Genomic DNA, 19,592 nt, shown 5'->3' with positions numbered 1-19,592 from the left:
TTATTTTTACTTGTTTATGGTGTTTTCTCTAATGCAACTTTTAATGTGCAAATCTACTAATTATTTGAATCATAGTTAAAATTATTTCCATCCTCAAGTTTTAAAGTAATTTACCTATTGTTTCTTTAAGTACGTGATGATTTTAGTGTTTACATTTACATTTCTGATCCATTTGTAACTTATCATGCAGTATGGTATGAAATATAAATTCAGTTATCTCTTTCAAATGACTAGCCTTAATAATCCTTATCAAAAAGTCCTTATTTCTCCATACATTTGAAATGTCTTATTCTTTGTATGCTACTTTTCCAAGTGCATTTGGATCTGTTTTTGGGCTTTGGACCCTGTTATATTGGTAGATCTGTACCAATAATGAACATTTAATTATAGGGCCTTTATAATATTTTTAAATATCTGGTAGGACTGTGTTCCCAATAGTCTTCTTTTGTTTCCCCTTTTGCTGGAGTTTCCCTATAATTCTTATTTGTTAATTTTTCTATATGAACTTTATAATCAATGCAGAAAAATAAGTCTGTTGATGTTTTTATAGAAATCATGCAAATTTATAACTGAGAAAGAATTGACATTTTATTTTTCACTTGTTTAAATATATTATGTGTCTTTTATTGGATTTTTAAGTTTTTCTCATTTAATTTTGCACAGCAGTTTTAAGTTTGTGCATAAACATTTTTCTGGCTTTCCGCTGGTTTTTATTATTGTTACTATAGAAAATAGGATTTTCTCTGCTATGCCTTCTAATTGGTTATTCATTGTATTGATTTCTATATGATTATTTCCTGTTATGTTATCATACTCTGTTATTGTTTGTAGCAGTTTTTTCACGGATTCTCTTGGGTTTTCCAGATATAAAATCATGCCATCTGTAAAACTTATTTCAATTTTTATTATCATTCCTCTAACTGCATTCTTCTATCTAATTTTATTGGCTGATAGCTTAGTACTATGTTAAACAGTAATGACAATAGTGGTATCTTTGTCTCACTTCAGACTTTAAAGAAGTGTCTCTAGTGTTTTCTCAATGTATGAGTTTTTCAATATATTAATCAGTTTTTTGGCAATAACGGTGCATAACGACAAAACCAAAATTAAATGGCCTTCACAGTAAGCATTGATTTATCTTTCTCGGGTCTATGAGTGGACTGTAGCTTTCCCTGACTTCTCTGGAAGAATAAAGAAGAACAAAAGCAATATTGTTTTAAAAGTGAGAAAAAATGTTTTTAAAATAGTAATCTGTTATATAAATGAAGGGAATCACTGTACTACTTCCCAACTCAGTCAATTAAGATCCTTATCAAGACATATCTAGTAGAAGTGTTGAATTTCAAAAAGAGACAAGGTCCTGTCCCTAGCCTATAAACTTTGTTAAAAGGAAACAGTTTTAATTTTATATCGTATGTAATAGAAGATCAAAGGGCAATGGAGTAATAATGACAGAGTACTGGGACAATTAGGACCTAAGGAGTTTAGAGAAAAGTTTCTTCTATGTTAGAAAACAGTGAAATTTCCAGCTATTCAAGGGCTCAGAAAACATGCCACCTATGTAGTTTTGTTGAACATATGATGAATATGTGCGTGCACACACACACACACACACACACAAACACACACACACACACACACACACACACACACACACACAAACACAAAATACAGTCACACAAAACTTTAAGATTTTTTGTTGTAGTTGACAAAGATTTTCTTTAATCTGACAATATTTGTCAAGCATGCTTCCAAGTATTGGGAAAAATTGATGATCAAAACAGAGGTTGACTCTGCCTTCATGGTAATTTATAGAGATAAATAGGAAAAAATAATAACTTAAAAATATTTTTAAAAAACTTGTGGTGTACAAGAACATTTTAAGTTTTAGTACAGTTTGGTTCTTGAATTTGGGAAATAATTTGATTCACTCAGCTTTCTCATGTGCATTCCATGAATTTTGACCCTGAATGTTTATTCTTCCAGTAAGGGAAAAATGTGATTTTTGAGCCACGTCCTTAATCCCACAATATACATAAATGTTTTTTCAAATTTATTTTCTTTTTCCAAAAAAAATCCACACACACTTAAAATAATTGTGCTGAAATAAAAACAACAACAACAAAAATTTTCTCTCCAAGAAAGGAATCTTTGACAAAGATATTGGCAAAATACTTATATACTAACTCCTTAGATTTAGAGGTTAAAAAAATTGAAAAGGCCAGGCACAGTGGCTCATGCCTGTAATCTCAGCACTTTGAGAGGCCGAGGTGGGCAGATCACCTGAGTTTGCGAGTTCAAGACCAACCTGACCAACATGGAGAAACCCCATCTCTACTGAAAATACAAAATTAGCTGGGCATGGTGGCGCATGCCTGTAATCCAAGCTACTGGGGAGACTGAGGCAGGAGAATCACTTGAAATCCAGGCGATGGAGGTTGCGGTGAGCCGAGATCACGCCATTGTACTCCAGCCTGGACAAAAAGAGCAAAACTCCGTCTCAAAAAAAAAAAAAAAAAAAAAAAAAGAAAGAGAGAAAGAAAGAAAGAAAAAGACTAACGAATCATGAAGCATAAGTAATCTATTATAAAGATAGTGGACATAACAACTTACTCATAAAACTTGTAAAAAGTCTGGTGTTGGCATTTGTTAAAATCATATATAAAATTACTTCAATCCATGTTAAGTAAAAATCTGCATAGGAATAAAAGACTTTTCTTTTAAGGGTCTATTCATCATGGCAGTAAGCCTAATGCAACCTTATATATGATATTAGCATTCTGAATATACAAATAACTCTTTCAAATTTATAAGTGACATACTAAATGTGCTTTAAAAACAAATTTAAGACCTGAAAAGGTAATCGCCAAAACACTAAATTATTTTATGAAGTTATGTTCAACCTCACTGGAATAAAATACAAATTTACTTAAATATTAAGATACAATTTAGCCTATCAAAATGAAAACCAGACAGTAGGAGATTTAAAATTTGACATTACGTTTCAGGAAAGTAGTTTGACAATATACATAAAAAAATATAAATGGTCATGATTTTGAGCCAATAATTCTACTTATATCAATTCACCTTAGGCATTACATTCAGAGATGTGGATATAGATATTTTCATAAGGGTACAACATAAAACACTGCTTAAAATAAATGCTTTTGGATATCTGAATAAGATTTTTACTAGAATACAGGTAAATACAACTTCTTCCCAAATTTCCATAGAAATGGCTTAAAAAAAAAAAGAAAAATATCAAGGAAAAGGCTGTATCAGTAGTGAAAACAGAAAACAAGTCATCAGTCGTTTGTTTCTTACAAATTTATGTCAGCAAATCAGTATGCAGGCAGAACAGGGCTTTTTAGATGAAGGCACAAATGCTAGAGAAGCAGGAAGGGAGGACACTGTTGTAATAACCTGACCAATGCAGATTCCAAGTAGGAAATGCTTGTTCTTGGGACCAACCCATACAAGAAGTAGGCAGTTTAATTTTGCACATAATACAGCGCTTAGAATGAGAAACAGACTAGGTAGATTGAAAGCAGCGATCAAATAAATATACAAACAAAATATTTTTGGCCTGGAAGAAGTTCTTGAACTTCTTTCTAAAGAAATTTTAGCTAAGGGAAATAGACCTAAATATAGACAAAGTTTGATAATAAAAAGGGCAAAGGAAGTGCAAAACTAAACTTTACAAATACTTTTTGAATCAAAATCAGATTTTTGGCAGACATGTATGCAGTATTGGGTAACAAAAAACAAAACGGGAGTTTTAAGGTAAAAAGTTTGCACAACTGGAAAATATTTACCCAACCAAGTTGTCATGTCTATGCAAACACAATAGAAAACCATCCTCAGACTAATATACTTTCTTTAAAAAATTACTCAGAGATGAATTGTGATTGAGAAATAAATAACATGAAGAATGAAAGAACAAGGAAACTATGATTTTATAAAGATTTATTTTGAGGAATAGAGGCAAATAATTTGTCTAAAAAGTAATTCCTATGGTTGAATATGGTATAAAGGTTAAAAAATTATTCTTGATGGAAAGGTAAATAATTTTTTAAGTATTATTAATACAATGTAATTTTCAGATTACATCAACAAAAACGGAGACTACATTTATGCAGAAAATAAGACAATACTGTCACTTATGAAAATAAACGGAGCTAATTATTAAAGTCCTGTGAGTCACTTTATTGAACAAAATAAACTTACAGGAATGAAATCATACAAATAGGCTTTTTTCATACCCTTGCTCCTGAATACCATTCAGATTTCACAGATTTTTAGTCACTCTCAGATACTGACCAAAATTCTCATTTTTCTGATTTATAAAGTCTGATTTGATCTGAAGCAACAGTTGACTTCCTTTTTCCTTTTAAATCATTTGTACTTCCCTCACTGATGCCGGACACACCTGATAAGTAGAAATGTGGTGGGTTTAACGTTTTGCCTCCACTTCTTCAGCTAGACCAGTTTTGTCAGTAGAATCTCTCACCTGCAGCACCCTGATGTGGGCAGTGGTTCCTCTGGTAGCCAATTTTGACTTTCCCTTTGCTCTACCTTCAGACAGTCCTCACCACCTAAACCCAGTCAGTAGAGGTTGCCTTTCCCATTGGTCTCTCCCCTAGCGACCTTCCTCAACTGTGTTCCACAGGAAAATCTGTACTATCTTTTTTTTTTTTTTTTTTTTTTTTTTTGAGACGGAGTCTCGCTCTGTCGCCCAGGCTGGAGTGCAGTGGCCGGATCTCAGCTCACTGCAAGCTCCGCCTCCTGGGTTCACGCCATTCTCCGGCCTCAGCCTCCCAAGTAGCTGGGACTACAGGCGCTGCCACCTCGCCCGGCTATTTTTTTTTTGTATTTCTTATTAGAGACGGGGTTTCACCATGTTAGCCAGGATGGTCTCGATCTCCTGACCTCGTGATCCGCCCATCTCGGCCTCCCAAAGTGCTGGGATTACAGGCTTGAGCCACCGCGCCCGGCCTTTTTTTTTTTTTAATACTTTAAGTTCTAGGGTACATGTGCACGTGCAGGTTTGTTACATATGTATACATGTGCCATGTTGGTGTGCTGCACCCATTAACTCATCATTTACATTAGGTATATCTCCTAAGGCTATCCCTCCCCACTCCCCCTACCCCATTACAGGTCCCGATGTGTGATGTTCCCCTTCCTGTGTCCAAGTGTTCTCACTGTTCACTATCTTTACCTGCCGAACTCTGAACCTCAGTCTATTTCCAACACACCTTTCTCACCTCTGTCAGGCCAGGCCCCTCCAGCCAGTCTCTGGCCTTCAGGTATTTTTGGGTTTGACACGGACATCAGTGGTAGTTCCTTTCCAGTCCCTGGATTCTTGCCAATCTTTCTGAATATGCTCATAGAAGCTTTCTTACTTGACTGGGAGGATGTGCCAGACTTGTGTCTATGGAGATGGAGGAAGAAACCAGCATTCTCTTCATAGAATTTCTTATTTTTTTCATAAAAACCACTCTCTCTAAGGAATTCTTAGCTTTTGCTCATATATCATGGTGAGAGATGCATTCATAGCTGACACACTCAGTTTTCGATACCTCCTTTGCATGTCCTGCATACAAGTTCTATTGCTTAGAATAATACAATACTTTGCACTGTTGTTCTCGGATTTGAGGCCAGACTTCATGCACGGTCTTATTTTTAACATTGTGTTACATACTTAGCCCACTCTACAAATCCAAAGCCTTAAGTAATCTGAATCCTATATACCTTCTACCTTCACTCCCACTTGCTCCACACACTTAAGCTGCAATGGCTTTTTCTCCAATTCCTGAATCTAATGTACATTCTATTGCTACTCCCTAGGATTTTATTATCTTAAATCCTTGCATGACAGGATCTTCATTCAGAAATTAGCAAATGCCACCTACTCAGAGAATCCTTCTTTGCTCACTTATCTAGAATATCCCATATCACCTTTATCCTATTCAACTGCCTTTATTATCTCCATAGCACTTAGAAATATCTAAAATATAGTCTGTCTCTCCCCACTTGAAGGCATATTTCAGGAGAGTGGGAATGTTGGCTATATTGTACATGACTTTATTTTCAGGAATTGAAAAACTGCTTGCCCTAGGCTATGCAACAATACATAGTTACTGAAGAGAAGACATAAATGTAAAAATAGAGCAAACAATATCTAGGCTATCAGAATGGTATATTCTCTATAAAGGAACAATCAATAAAGAAATAGAAGAAAAAGTAAAACAAAAATTCCAACTATGGAAAAAATTATGCCAGGCAAGTACAAACTTGCGTACAAGTACAAATATTCAAAGTTGCCTATTTATACTGAACAGGTTTAGTAACAAAAAAAGGCAAAATTAATACACACCTTTCATTATCTTTTAGTGTCAAATATTACAGCACCAAAGATGGTATTGAGGTACTAGAAAATGAGTTTCATGAGAGCAGGCTCTTTCGATTTTTTTCTAACTAATATATCAACAGTACCCAGCAAAATACCTGGAATATAGTAGATATTCAGTAAATATTTGTTGAATGAATGAATGAATGACTCAACCCAAAGCAAAAACTGGCTGGGCATGGTGGCTCACACCTATAATCCCAGCACTTTGGGAGGCTGATGTATAAGTATCACTTGAGCCCAGGAATTTGAGACCAGCCTGGGCAACACAGGGAGACCTCATCTCTAAAATAAAAAATACACAAAACTAGCCAAGTGTGGTGGCATGTACCTGTCATCCTAGCTAGTCAAGAGGCTGAGGTGGAAAGCTTGCTTGAACCTGGGAGGGTGAGGCTGCAGTGAGTTGTGATGATGCCACTGCACTCCAGCCTGGGTGTCAGAGCAAGACCTAGTCTCATAAATAAATAAAGCAAAAACTCACTATAAATTCAATAAACATTGAATAGGTGTACTTGAATTGTGCAAAATACCATTCAAATTTTATGCAGACCAATTAGGTAAAAATAAATCGATCAACCGAAGTTTAAAATAAAATAATTATTATCAATTATAATATTTCTTTGCAAACACCTTTAATTTATTTATACTACTGTTTCTTTAATGTGATCAACTGGAAATTTCAACCTTCGTATTTTCATGTGAATTTTAAAATGAATGAATATTGTGTAATGAGTAAGTTATTAATATAAGAATTCATGGCCGGGCGCGGTGGCTCAAGCCTGTAATCCCAGCACTTTGGGAGGCCGAGATGGGCGGATCACGAGGTCAGGAGATCGAGACCATCCTGGCTAACACGGTGAAACCCCGTCTCTACTAAGAAATACAAAAAATAGCCGGGCGAGGTGGCAGCGCCTGTAGTCCCAGCTACTCGGGAGGCTGAGGCTGGAGAATGGCGTAAACCCGGTAGGCGGAGCTTGCAGTGAGCTGAGATCCGGCCACTGCACTCCAGCCTGGGCTACAGAGCGAGACTCCGTCTCAAAAAAAAAAAAAAAAAAGAATTCATGTTGACTATTTTACTTTATAACACAAGACTATATATTTTTGCAAACATCAAATAATCTGATTATACATCAGATTACATATTATAAAATCTGATTACATACCAGACTACACAGAATACTTCCATAAATACCTAAAAGTCAGGTTTATCCAGGTATAATTTCCAATTACAGGTAAACAAACTGAATATTAATTGCAAAAACTTAAATGAGAAATCATCCACTGTTAAGAAACAGTCTAAATTATAATTTCAAATAAAAATCAAAATAACCTTTAAAAACTATAAAAATGCATATAATTTGTATGATTAAATTATATACTACCTAATAACTAATAAGAATAAGATAATCATTCCATTCAAAATTTTATAAAATGAGGTTCAAGTTGAAAGAGACAAATGAAGACTTTTACTAACTTTATTCACGTTTACGTTTATACATATTTTGCAATGTCCACTTACTATTTTGGAATTACAAAGGCAATATATAATAAAAGATAAACAAATATAGATGATCACTTTTTATATCTATATGCTAGTGTTTTGTTTTGTTTTTTTTCATGTCATCATAAATTTATTTTCAGGCAATATGATAATATATTAACACTTGGCATACTCTGAACTTACAGAATAAGTACCACTCCATACTTCCTCATTAATGACTATCATTTTACATGAGCTTCTACAATCACAATGAGAGAACCGATTGCTACATGTTTGCTGGTAAATACATTCAGTAAGGCACTCAAATCCTAGACACGAACTAAGCACAGAACGCTCTTCCTCGCTTTAACAAATTGAAACATGATCTCATTTCCTTCATTTTCAATGCTTTTTATAGAAAGACACGCTTGTTTCGAACTTGCCTAAACATAGGTTTATATAAACTAATCCATTATCATGTATAGTTATAACCAAGGAAATGATTTCACATTGAAGGTTTTTTAGGTAGGGATAAGCAAAAGCACTGCAGCAGTTTCTGAGGGAATGTCTTCCATGTAGTTCCCCATACTTAGTACAATGCCTGGAATGTAGCAGGGACTAAACACAGTGAACAAATGGGCAAACCTTTAATTCCCAGGGATCGGCTACATACTGCCTTGACTGGTAGATCATTTCTCCAGAAGGAAGAAAGAAACCAAAACAACAAAAACAATCTTTTTAAGCCTCACAGGATTTTCTTAGAAAAAAGTTTTAATTTATATATTTACTGCAATTCTCTTTGTAAAATATATTTAATAAAAAATACAAAGCAAAAGTCCTGTCATTCATTTATTTCAAAAGACAAATCATTTCAGTACTTCTTCCTTGAAATGTCTGCAGTTTCTTCCTCTGGCCTCAGAGAAGGGCATCGGCTCCATGCTTTACAATGTCAGGATAAAAATCCAGGAGGGAGAAATCTTGTTGTAATGGATAGCTCTTTTCATCTAACACAAAAAGGCTCTGAATCTTCAATACACAAGGTTCTGCACTGACTGCCAACAAAGAGTGGAACAGGTCTGCCACGACCATCCCATAGGTGATCTCTGAGGAAGGAACTATCACTCTGTTGAGGCAGTCTGCAGAAAAGTTGAGAAGAATCTTCTCTATCAGTTTTGATTCTACACGGATGCAAACATCATGTCTTCCATCAACTACAGTCATTAAGGCTGGCCTATACTATATTTTCTTCATAGTAAATGGCAAGCAGCTAAAACACTGTTTATAGATCCTGTTCTCATCTGTTTCTAGTTCCAATCCACATTTTGCACAGCCAGTATATACGATGTTGGGAAGAGAAGAGAAAAATACTCTTCAGAGAACTGTGAGCATTTAGAGCTATCTTCTGAGTTGCTGTAATAGGAAATGCCAGCTCTGAAATCTGGGCTTTACTTAGAATCACTCCTGAACACTTATCCTCTAGGTGGGTTGCTAAGTCTGATATCTTCACAAAGGAGGGTGTGCTTTTTTGAAATTTTGCTTTAAATGTAATTGCCCTTTTATCATCATCAAACAAGCACTCATAGGATGACCAAGGCGTTGTATGCAATTCTAGGTTTTCTAGTGTGTAATTGCGCTGAACAAAAAGATATTTAAATTCCCTAATATAACCTTTTTTTCTTTGAAGTTGAGGGTACCAGGCTGCTCCAGGACCCCATAATACAAGCACATAATGTTGATCTTGGGCCTGTGCCACTGTTAACATAACTTTTTTCTGCTTCTGTCCTCTATAACTGTATACTGCCTATTCTTCAGGCTGAATAGATTAATAACTCCCAAGATTTAATAACTGACTGCTAAATGTTGATTGTGGTACTGTCTCGCCAACCCATTGGTCCTCATGAATAACAACATCTGAGCAACCAGCCGGAGGCGGGTGCGGCCCGCGGGCCCGCCTCTCCCCACCCCTCCCCTCCTTTCGCTAGTGTTTCTAAATCATTATTGCACAGAACACTGCTTTACAGCATATTTATGTTTGTGTATGGGCGATAAAAGTCTCATTGTCTGTTTGAAAAATACCAGAGGTAAACAAAAATAGGGATGTATTTTGACTCCAGGGCTAATCCGAAAAATTGATAGTGAATGCATACTGCTGACTTATATGCCTGTTTAATCTACTTTACTAATGAATACTTTTTCTTGGCATATCTATTAACAATTTCCAAATCTAGTATCTCAAGAAACCAAGTTTTTAGAACACCATTCTATTATGATACAAGAAAACATGCATATTAAATTAGTAATTTTCTAGGAAGATATAAATGACCATAATTGACAGAAGAAACAAAACAAAATGAGTCAATAATAATTAAGTATGTAAATAATTTGTAAAGAATTATAACCAAAACAAGCTACATCCCCAGATCATTTGATTAATAGCTTTTTAAATGGTTTTAAATAAAAAAGTTTATATAATCTTCCAGGAAATAGGAAAAACAGTTGCCTAGTTAATATTATGTATATTGCTAATACAAATATCTATCAAAGAGTCAAGAAATTAAAATTTCTAAAATAATCTCATTTAGAGATATCCAGTGACAAATAAAATATCCAGTAGTATATTAAAAAAAATCCTTGACAAAGTAGGATTATTGATCATACAGTCAAAATTATTTATATTTTAGGAAATGTTTTTATATAATTCTTCCTACCAATGAGTCAGATAAATGGCTCAGCAATCATATTTATTTATTCAACCAAAACTAAAATCCTTCATCCCCTTTTTTACCTGATCTCTTTTTGCTGTTTCTAATTTGAGTTGTCATAATAACACTAACTCATACTCATGTGTGATAGATGGTAAAATACAGAAGGAAGTACATGGACAAATAAAATAATCAAAATCAATATTCTTACTCTTTTCCAGTGAAGGATTATTTATTTAAGGATCATGACCAAAGATATATAGAAATAGAAAGTTTTAAATTTTTTCTTGTTATAAGACAGTGACTTTTAAGTTTAGAATTAAGGAAAATCATATTTTTTTCTTTAATTTTCCATGTCAGTTTTATGAGATGAATTTTATTCATTTTTAAATACATCAATGACATTTATCTGAGGAATCCTAAGAATCAGTATAAAGTTCACACTATGCAAATATCTCTTATATCTGGAAAGGCTAGGGCTGAAAAGTTCCTGTTGAGATTAGCATAGATCCAACATTTGGAGTCTAAAGAAAGATAGAAAGCAAGAAGACTGAACTCTAACAAATATCAAAAAGGTCAATTATAAGCCTTGATCCAGTATTTTCTAGAAGATTACTGCTCCTAAATCTCTCACTTGGCCAATTGGCACACTGGTAGGTGGATGTTATTGCAACAAATAGGTTTTTGTTTCCAACATAGAAAGCTATCATCTAGAACTAGTATATTTTTCTTTCTCCTATTTAATTCATTCATTCAGTTATATACCTGCATGTTATGCAGAATTACATGTAGAAGAAAGAATTACTATGATTAAAAATGCAAAAATAGTTAAAGAACACTGATGAGTAATATCAACAAAAAGGACTGCAGATCAAGAACACTATACCACCCAATCTTTTTATAGTAAAACACAGTATTTGTGAATATACTTCTTTTGGAATGGATGAGCAAGGTGAAGGAAAGAACATTACTCCCACACATCAAAATATGTAATTCTGTGACTTGAACAAACTGTATCATTGTGGTCAAAATAAAGGTGTTGCCACAGAATATCCTGAAATATGTTACTTTCGGTAGAACCCACCAGAGAAATTTCTCTTAAGTGGTGGGAAAAAATAAACTATCTAACTAATAAATTAATGATGCTCTCCTAAATATATAGATTTTCTTTTAGCATTATGGATACCATGATCACTTTTCTTCTTTTCTTTGTTCACTAGGAATGTCATAGGCAAATCTGTGGGCCTTGAAAATGTGGTCTAGGATTTGAGCATTTTGACTTCAATTATATTTTTGGAATCTTTGATTTAGTAATCTATTTTATTGTATGGCAGTGTCCACAATTCTGTAACCTATATAAAAAAGAGATTTTTGAAATACCATGCACTGAGTCATCAGAACCTCCCTGTCTCTCACCATCTAATTTTTTCTATTTCCATGTCATTATCTTACTGAGACCTTGAAGTAACCTACACACTATATTGTCTTCACTAGGATTTTGTTATAACAGTCCCTTTAACACTATTTCCAAAGTTATCCTAATTTTGTAATTTCCCACTCATATTCAATATTTTTTACCATTTTATTGCAACATAATATAATTAACAGACCTTCAAGCGCTTTCTAAATTGATTTTTAACAAACAATATGCTTCATAGAAAAATATGAAAACATATACAAGGCTAAAAAATGAGGTAAATATGTTACTCTGGACCAAAAATATTGAAGGATAGAGACAGCAATATTGTTATGAATATAAATTATCATCATTTTGCAACACAATGTGATTGTAAACTGATCAAAGTTCCCCAGTCAAGACTTCTCTCACCCATTAGTACTAGACTTCCCCTTCTTCTACAACCAACTCCAAATCTGGATAAAATACTCAACAGGCATTAAGCATCGGAAGTGAAAAACTCTGATTCTCAAGAGAAGAGAGACCCATGAGGTGAACTGCACATTTACCCTTTCTTTCTACCTGTGGTCTCTTTCTAGATGGTGCTACAGGATATAGAAACCAAGGAGAGCACAGAAGTCTTGGTAAGTTGAAGACGCAGATGTTGGAAATGCTGCTGAGGTGGCTGGAATGTACTGGATAGGGCACCAAAGAGGAGACAGCTGGACAGAGAGATGGGCACAGAACTCTGATAGAGGTTCCTTTATGTACTTGGTGGAGAATATGCACAAAGAAGGAAAAATAAAACAACACACATACACACGCCATTCTACCAAGTCAAAAATAATTCTCTCTCCTAAATATATGGATTTTCTTTTAGCATTGTTGATACTGTGTTCACTTTTCTTCTTTCCTCTGTTTACTAAGAGTCTCATAGACAAATCTGTGGCTTATCAATTTGTGTAATTGATAAAGTAGTGTTACAGTAATTGATTTGCCCAAATAAACAAAATATAATATTCTTTAAGGAAGACAACATTCAGATTCTCTACAGCACATCAACCACAATGTCCAGAATATAATTTAAAACAATTATTATTAGAAATATAAAGAAACAAGAGTATGTGGCCAGAAATGAAGGCCGCAGTTAACAAAAACAGACCTTCAGGATGACCTAGATGTTGGAATTAGCAGACAAAGACTTCAGTATAACTAGTAGCAATATGTTCCGTGAGTTACATAAAACATATAAAGAATTAATACATAGAAAATCTAAATAAATAGGGAACGTAAACAGGAACCAAATGAAAATTTTAATACTAAAAGTTATATCTGACAATTTTAAAATGTTCTAAATGAATATAACAACAAACTTGAGACTAAAAAATAAAAGGTCAGAATTCAAAGACAGACAAAAATAATTCCATGACAACATCCAAGGAAAGAAAGGTTGAAAAACAAAGGAATACAGCCTCAGTAACCATAAGGCAATGTCAACCAGTTTATCATTGCATGCTGGAGTCCAAGGAAGAAAACAGAGAGAGAATGAGAAAGAAAAATATATTTGAAGATATAATATCTGAAATTTCTCTAAATTCAGGGCAAATTTCAACTCGTAGATAAATAAGCTTGGTGAACTCTAAGAAGGATAAGTCCAAAGGAAACCCTACATATTTTATCTTAGTCAATTTTTCAAAATGAAATATAAAGGAAAAGATACATTGAATATAGAAAAATATGAATGTCATGACAGCAGACTTTTGATTGGTAGGAAAAAATGGAGGCTAGAAGATAGTGGGGTGATATTGTCTATGTGATACCACTATGTAATGATATCTTTAAAGTATTAAATAAAATACTAACAAAACAGTCAAAACCCCAAAATGTCATATGTACTGTAAATATCTCTCAAAAATGAGGATGAAAATTAAAATTTCCAGATAAACAAAGGATGAGAGAATTAGTTACTAATGAACATACACTTCAAAATATGCTAAAGAAAATATTTTAGACTGAAAGTTACTGATACCAGATAGAATTTCAGATCTGCAGAAAGAATGAAGACCACCAATATGTGGGTAAATATGAAGGAATATTTTTTTTCTTCTCTTGATTTCTTCAAAAGTCAATTGACCAAAAAATAAAAAGTGTATTATTGTAAAGTTTGTAATCTTTGTAGAGGTAAATCATATAACAACAACACAATGAAGAGAATGGAGTAATTGGAACTACACTATTGTAAATTTCATTTTATTTTGAAACTGACAGATTGTATATTTTCTGTGAACAACATTATATTTCGAAAAAAGTATACATTGTGGAATGGCTAAATCAAGCTAATTAAAATATACTTACCTCACATAGTTAAAATTTTTGTGGTGAGAACATAAGACCTCTCTTAAAATTTTTCGAGAATACAATACATAATTTAAAAAATTAGAATACAAAATATAACACATTGTTCTTAACTATAGTTACCATGCTGTACAATAGATCTCTTGAATTACTTCTTCTATCTTCCTGAAACTTTGTAACTTTTGACTAACATCTTCTAAACTTCCTCTCCCACCACCATCCAAGTCCCTGTTAATCACCATTCTACTCTCTACTTCTATGAGTTCTACTTTTTTAGAATCAACGTACATGTGCAATCATACAATATTTGTTTTTCTGTATCTGGCTTATTTCACTTAACATAATGTCCTCCAGGTTCATCAATGTTGCCCCAAATGAGAAAATTTTCTTCTTTTTCTTTGCTAAATAGTATTCCATTGTGTATGTATACCGTATTTTCTTCATTAATCTGTTGATGGACATTTTAGGTTGATTCCATATGTTGGCTATAGTGAATAATGATGCAATAAACATAGGAGTGCAGTTATATCTTCAACATGATTATTTTATTTCCTTTGAATAAATACCCATTTGGGATTCCTGGATTATATGTTAGTTCTAATTTTGGTTTATTGAGGAACTTGTCTATTGTTTTCCATAATGACTGTGTTAATTTATATTCTCACCGACAGTGTGTATGAATTCCCATTTCTCTGTGTCCTCTCCAACATTTTTTATGTTTTGTCTTTTAGATAATAGCTGTTCTACCTGGAGAAAGGTGATATTTCACTGTGAATTTAATTTCTATTTTCCTGATGACGAGCATTTTTTCCAAATACCTGTTGGACATTTGTGTATCCTCTTTTGAAAAATGTCTGTTCAGGACCTTTGCCCATTTTAAAATCAGGTTATTTGTTTTCTTGCTATTGAATTGAGTTTTTTCTATATTTTGAATATTAACTACTTATCATATGTATGGCTTATATTTTCTCACATTGTATAGGCTGTCTTTTCACTCGGTTGATTGTTTCCTTTGCTGTGCAGAATCTTTTTAGTTTATCCCATTTGTCTATTTTTGCTTCTGTTGCCTGTGCTTTTGGGGTCTTATCCAAAAAATCATTGCCCAGACACATGTCATGGAGCTTTTCAGCTATGTTTTATTCTAATAGCCTTACAGCTTTGGCTCTTAAATGTAAGACATTCTTTTTGAGTTGATTTTTACATATGGTGTAAGATAAAGGTTTAATCTCGTTCTTCTTCAGGTGCATTTCCAGTTTTTCCAACACCATTTATTGAAGCCACTGTACTTTCTCTATTGTGTATTCTTTGCACCTTTTTTAAAAGTCAGTTGGCTGTAAATCTATGGATTTATTTTAAGGTTCTTTATTGTGTCCCATTGGTTTATGTGTCTATTTTCATGCCAGTACTATGCTATTTTGGTTATATAGCTTTGTAGTGTTTTTTGAAGCCAGGCTGTGTCATGCCTCTAGCTTTGTTATTTGTACTCAAATTTGCATTGGCTATTCAGGGTCTTTTGTAATTCCATATCAATTTTAGAATTTTTTTCTACTTCTGTGAAAATATCATAGATGTTTTGATAAGAATTGCATTGAATCTATAGATCACTTTGGCTAGTATCAATATTTTAACAATGTTGTGAGATTTTAAAATTTGTAAATGAAATAATTCTTAATTCTAGAAGGAAATGTAGAATATCTTCATGATCTTGGGATGGGCAAACATTTCTTAGAGAAGAAACAAAAAGCATAATCTTAAAAAGGGAAAAATTAGACTATATCAAAACTAAAATTTTTGTTCATCAGAAGAAATGAAAAATGTGTATAAGCTACAAACTTAGAGATACTAGTCTCAATACATATATTTTAGTGGTCCCCAACCTTTCTGGCACCAGGGACCGGTTTTGTGGAAGATAATTTTTCCACAGACCTGGGCACTGGGGGAATGGTTTTGGGATGGTTCAAACATATTATATTTATTTTGTGCACTTTATTTCTATTATTATTATGTTGTAATACATAATGAAATAATTATATAACTCACCATAATGTAGAATCCATAGGAGACCTGAGTTTTTCTTCCTGCAACTATCTGGGGGTGATGGGAGACTGACAGATCATCAGGCATTAGATTCTCATAAGGACCATTCAACCTAGATCCTTTGCATGTACAGTTCACAATAAGGTTCACGATCCTATGAGAATCTAATGCTGCTGCTGATCTAACAGGAGGTGGAACTCAGGTAGTGATGAGAGTGATAGGGAGCAGTTGTAAATACAGATGAAGCTTCACTCCTCCATGGCTCGCCTTCTGCTGTGTGGCCGAGTTGCTAACAGGTCATGGACTGGTCTGTGGCCCAGCATTTGAGGACCCCTGATATATTTGACCTGCCCTGTAACTTGTATCCAAACTAATTGAACTACTCAGACGGTTTATACAAGAACATATACGAATGGCCAATATGCATAAGAAAGGATATTTAACATCATTATTCACCAAAAAAAAAAAAAAAAAAGGAAAATTTAAAGCTGTCACTTCATTATTAGAAGAGCTAAAATTAGAAACTGCCAAAATTACACGGAAACAGAAAACAAATTGATTGTTATCTAGAGTGGGAAGGAGACAAAGTTACTCATTAATGGGTATGGGGTTTTCCTTTGGAATAATGAAGATACTCTGGCACCAGATAGCACCAATAGTTATACAACATTGTGAATGTACTAAACGTCATTAATGGTAAATATTATGCTATATGTATCTTACTATAATTATAATAAAATAATTGCCAATACCAAATGTTGTCTTGGATGTGGAACAAGAGAATGCTTATATGTTGGAGATGAAAGGGTAACATGTTATGATCATTATGAAAAATACTTTGGCAGTTACTTTTTTCCTAATGATTTTGATAGCCAAACTTAGAACCTATAATCCCAGCATTTTGGGAGGCCAAGGTGGATGGATTGCTTGAGGTCAGGAGTTTGAGACCAGCCTGGCCAACATGGTAAAACCCTGTCTCTACAAAAAATACAAAAATTAGCCAGGCATGGTAGCAGGCACCTGTAGTCCCAGCTACTTAGGAGGCTGAGGCAGGAGAATTGCTTGAACCCCGGAGGAAGAGGTTGCAGTGAGCCAAGATAGCACCACTGTACTCCAGCCTGGATGACAGAGTGAGAGCCCGTCTCAAAAAAAATAAAAAATAAAAAGTAAAAAAACTTAGAAAAAACTCACATATCCTTTGTCAGAGCAATGGACAAATATTTTATATCAATGGTGTAATCATTTCCAACAATAGGAAAAATGAGTTTCTGACACAGGCTACATACAATATATATGCATCTTGAAAACAACATTGGAGTGAAAGAAATCAGATCAAATGTATACATATTGTATAACATTATTTACATGAAATTTAAGTATAGACAATATTATCTATGTTAGTATAAATTAGAGTATGTGGGGAGAGATTTACTTGCCACAAGTGAACCTGTTGAAATTATGGCACTCTTGTTAAAAGTCAGTTGACGGTAAATCTTTACTGGAATATTGGTTACACGGTTGCATAGACATTCATCAATATGCACAGGATTGTGCTTTTAAGATTTGTACATTGTACATATATAAATTTTACTGCAATTAAAAGAAATGAGCATGTTGAATATAGACCCAGTTTTATTTGTAAAAAAAAGATGTAGCTCTACAAACGTTACTATGTACATTTAAAAGAAAGAGAAATAAAGAACTGTATGCCAAATGGTTAACACTGGTCTTCTCTAGGGGTAGATATATTTAGAACTTTCAAGTTCCATGTTCCAAAATTTGTGGTTTATATATTTTAAAATAATATCATGAGTAGAAAATAAGCACCAATTAAAACATAGAAACATTACATCTAGTTATAACAAACAATGCTAAATGTGCATTAAAGAGGAATAAATGGATAACTAAAAATGTATATGAAAAGACAATTGAAGTGAAAGATTTTGACTATTTTAGTTCTCTTATCATTTTGATTGATCAAAGTGGTAAAATCAGACAAAAATCAAATTAACAACATTCTCCTACATAATAAGATAATTAATAGACACTACCTTTAGTGACCAAATGGTGTTTGTCAAAATTTGTCATATAATAGTCTAAACATAAGATTAGATTAATGCATAAAATCAGAAATATCAGAGTATTTTTCCTGACTGCTACGTATATTTAAAGTAATATAACAATATATCTATAAACAACAATCTAACAAACAAAAACTCAAACAATTGAAAATAAATTTATAGTCCCCTACTATCAAATTAGTGAGGAAGTAGGTCAGGAATACACCAAATCACTATTCAGAAACATACAATAAGAATACAATGTAAAAGTCTTTAAGGAATATAATAAAAACATCACTTACAGGATGTCAAATGGTAAAAATCTTAATCATGGATATAAAAAGGGTTAACACTGTAGTGTATGAAGAGTCCATTCACATTTATATGAACATTAAGACAGCAATAAAGAAATGAGATAATGATATAAAAAACACAAATAAGAAATCAATTCATTATAAAATAGCGTAAATTATCAATCAAATAAGCACAAGAAGAAGAAGGAATAATCAGGTATAATTTTACTTAAATAAATTAATCAATTTAAATATATATTTATGTACATTTTTGTGTGTGTATATATATACATATATATGCAATGTTGATATGACTATAAGGTAGTTACATTTGCATAACTGGTGATGATATAACTTGGTATACATATATATTTGGATTCAGTAATCTTTTTCTTGGAAATGTATTTTAAAATACTAATTCAATTTATTTACAGCTATAGCCTTAAAGACTCTTATTGAAGCTTTATTAATAATTGCAAAAATTGGAAGGAAACTAAATGCTGTATAATAGAAGAATCATTAAGTTAATTAGGGCTTATCAGTTCAATGAATTTTGATGCAGACATGAGAAAAACAATTACACTCACTATTTGATAATATGAATTATGCTTACTATGCTATATTGAACTCAAACACACAAAATATACTTTGTGTAAAATTTGATTAGCATATTTTTTAATATTATATGGACATGAAGTTAGGATGAACAGAAAATAGTGTTTCAGAGTATATATAAATTCTTAATAACATTGTCTTTGTGGTATGAAGACCTATTACTTTTGATTATATATATTTCTTTATTGCTAGTTTTTAACCATAAGTAGACAACGCTCCTGTAAAAAACTATACATATTTGC

At 33.1% G+C, this 19,592-nt stretch overlaps 1 pseudogene; it reads right to left on the bottom strand.

Moving 5' to 3' along the window:
* Window positions 1-8,666: 8,666 nt before the first annotated feature.
* On the bottom strand, window positions 8,667-9,807 carry LOC102136333 (shieldin complex subunit 2 pseudogene; annotated as a pseudogene).
* Window positions 9,808-19,592: the final 9,785 nt, after the last annotated feature.

The sequence above is a fragment of the Macaca fascicularis genome, chromosome 11 (genome assembly GCF_037993035.2).
Source record: "Macaca fascicularis isolate 582-1 chromosome 11, T2T-MFA8v1.1".
Lineage (NCBI taxonomy): Eukaryota > Metazoa > Chordata > Mammalia > Primates > Cercopithecidae > Macaca > Macaca fascicularis.
The sequence above is the reverse complement of the archived record's forward strand: the minus strand, read 5'-3'. Positions and strand labels throughout refer to the sequence as shown.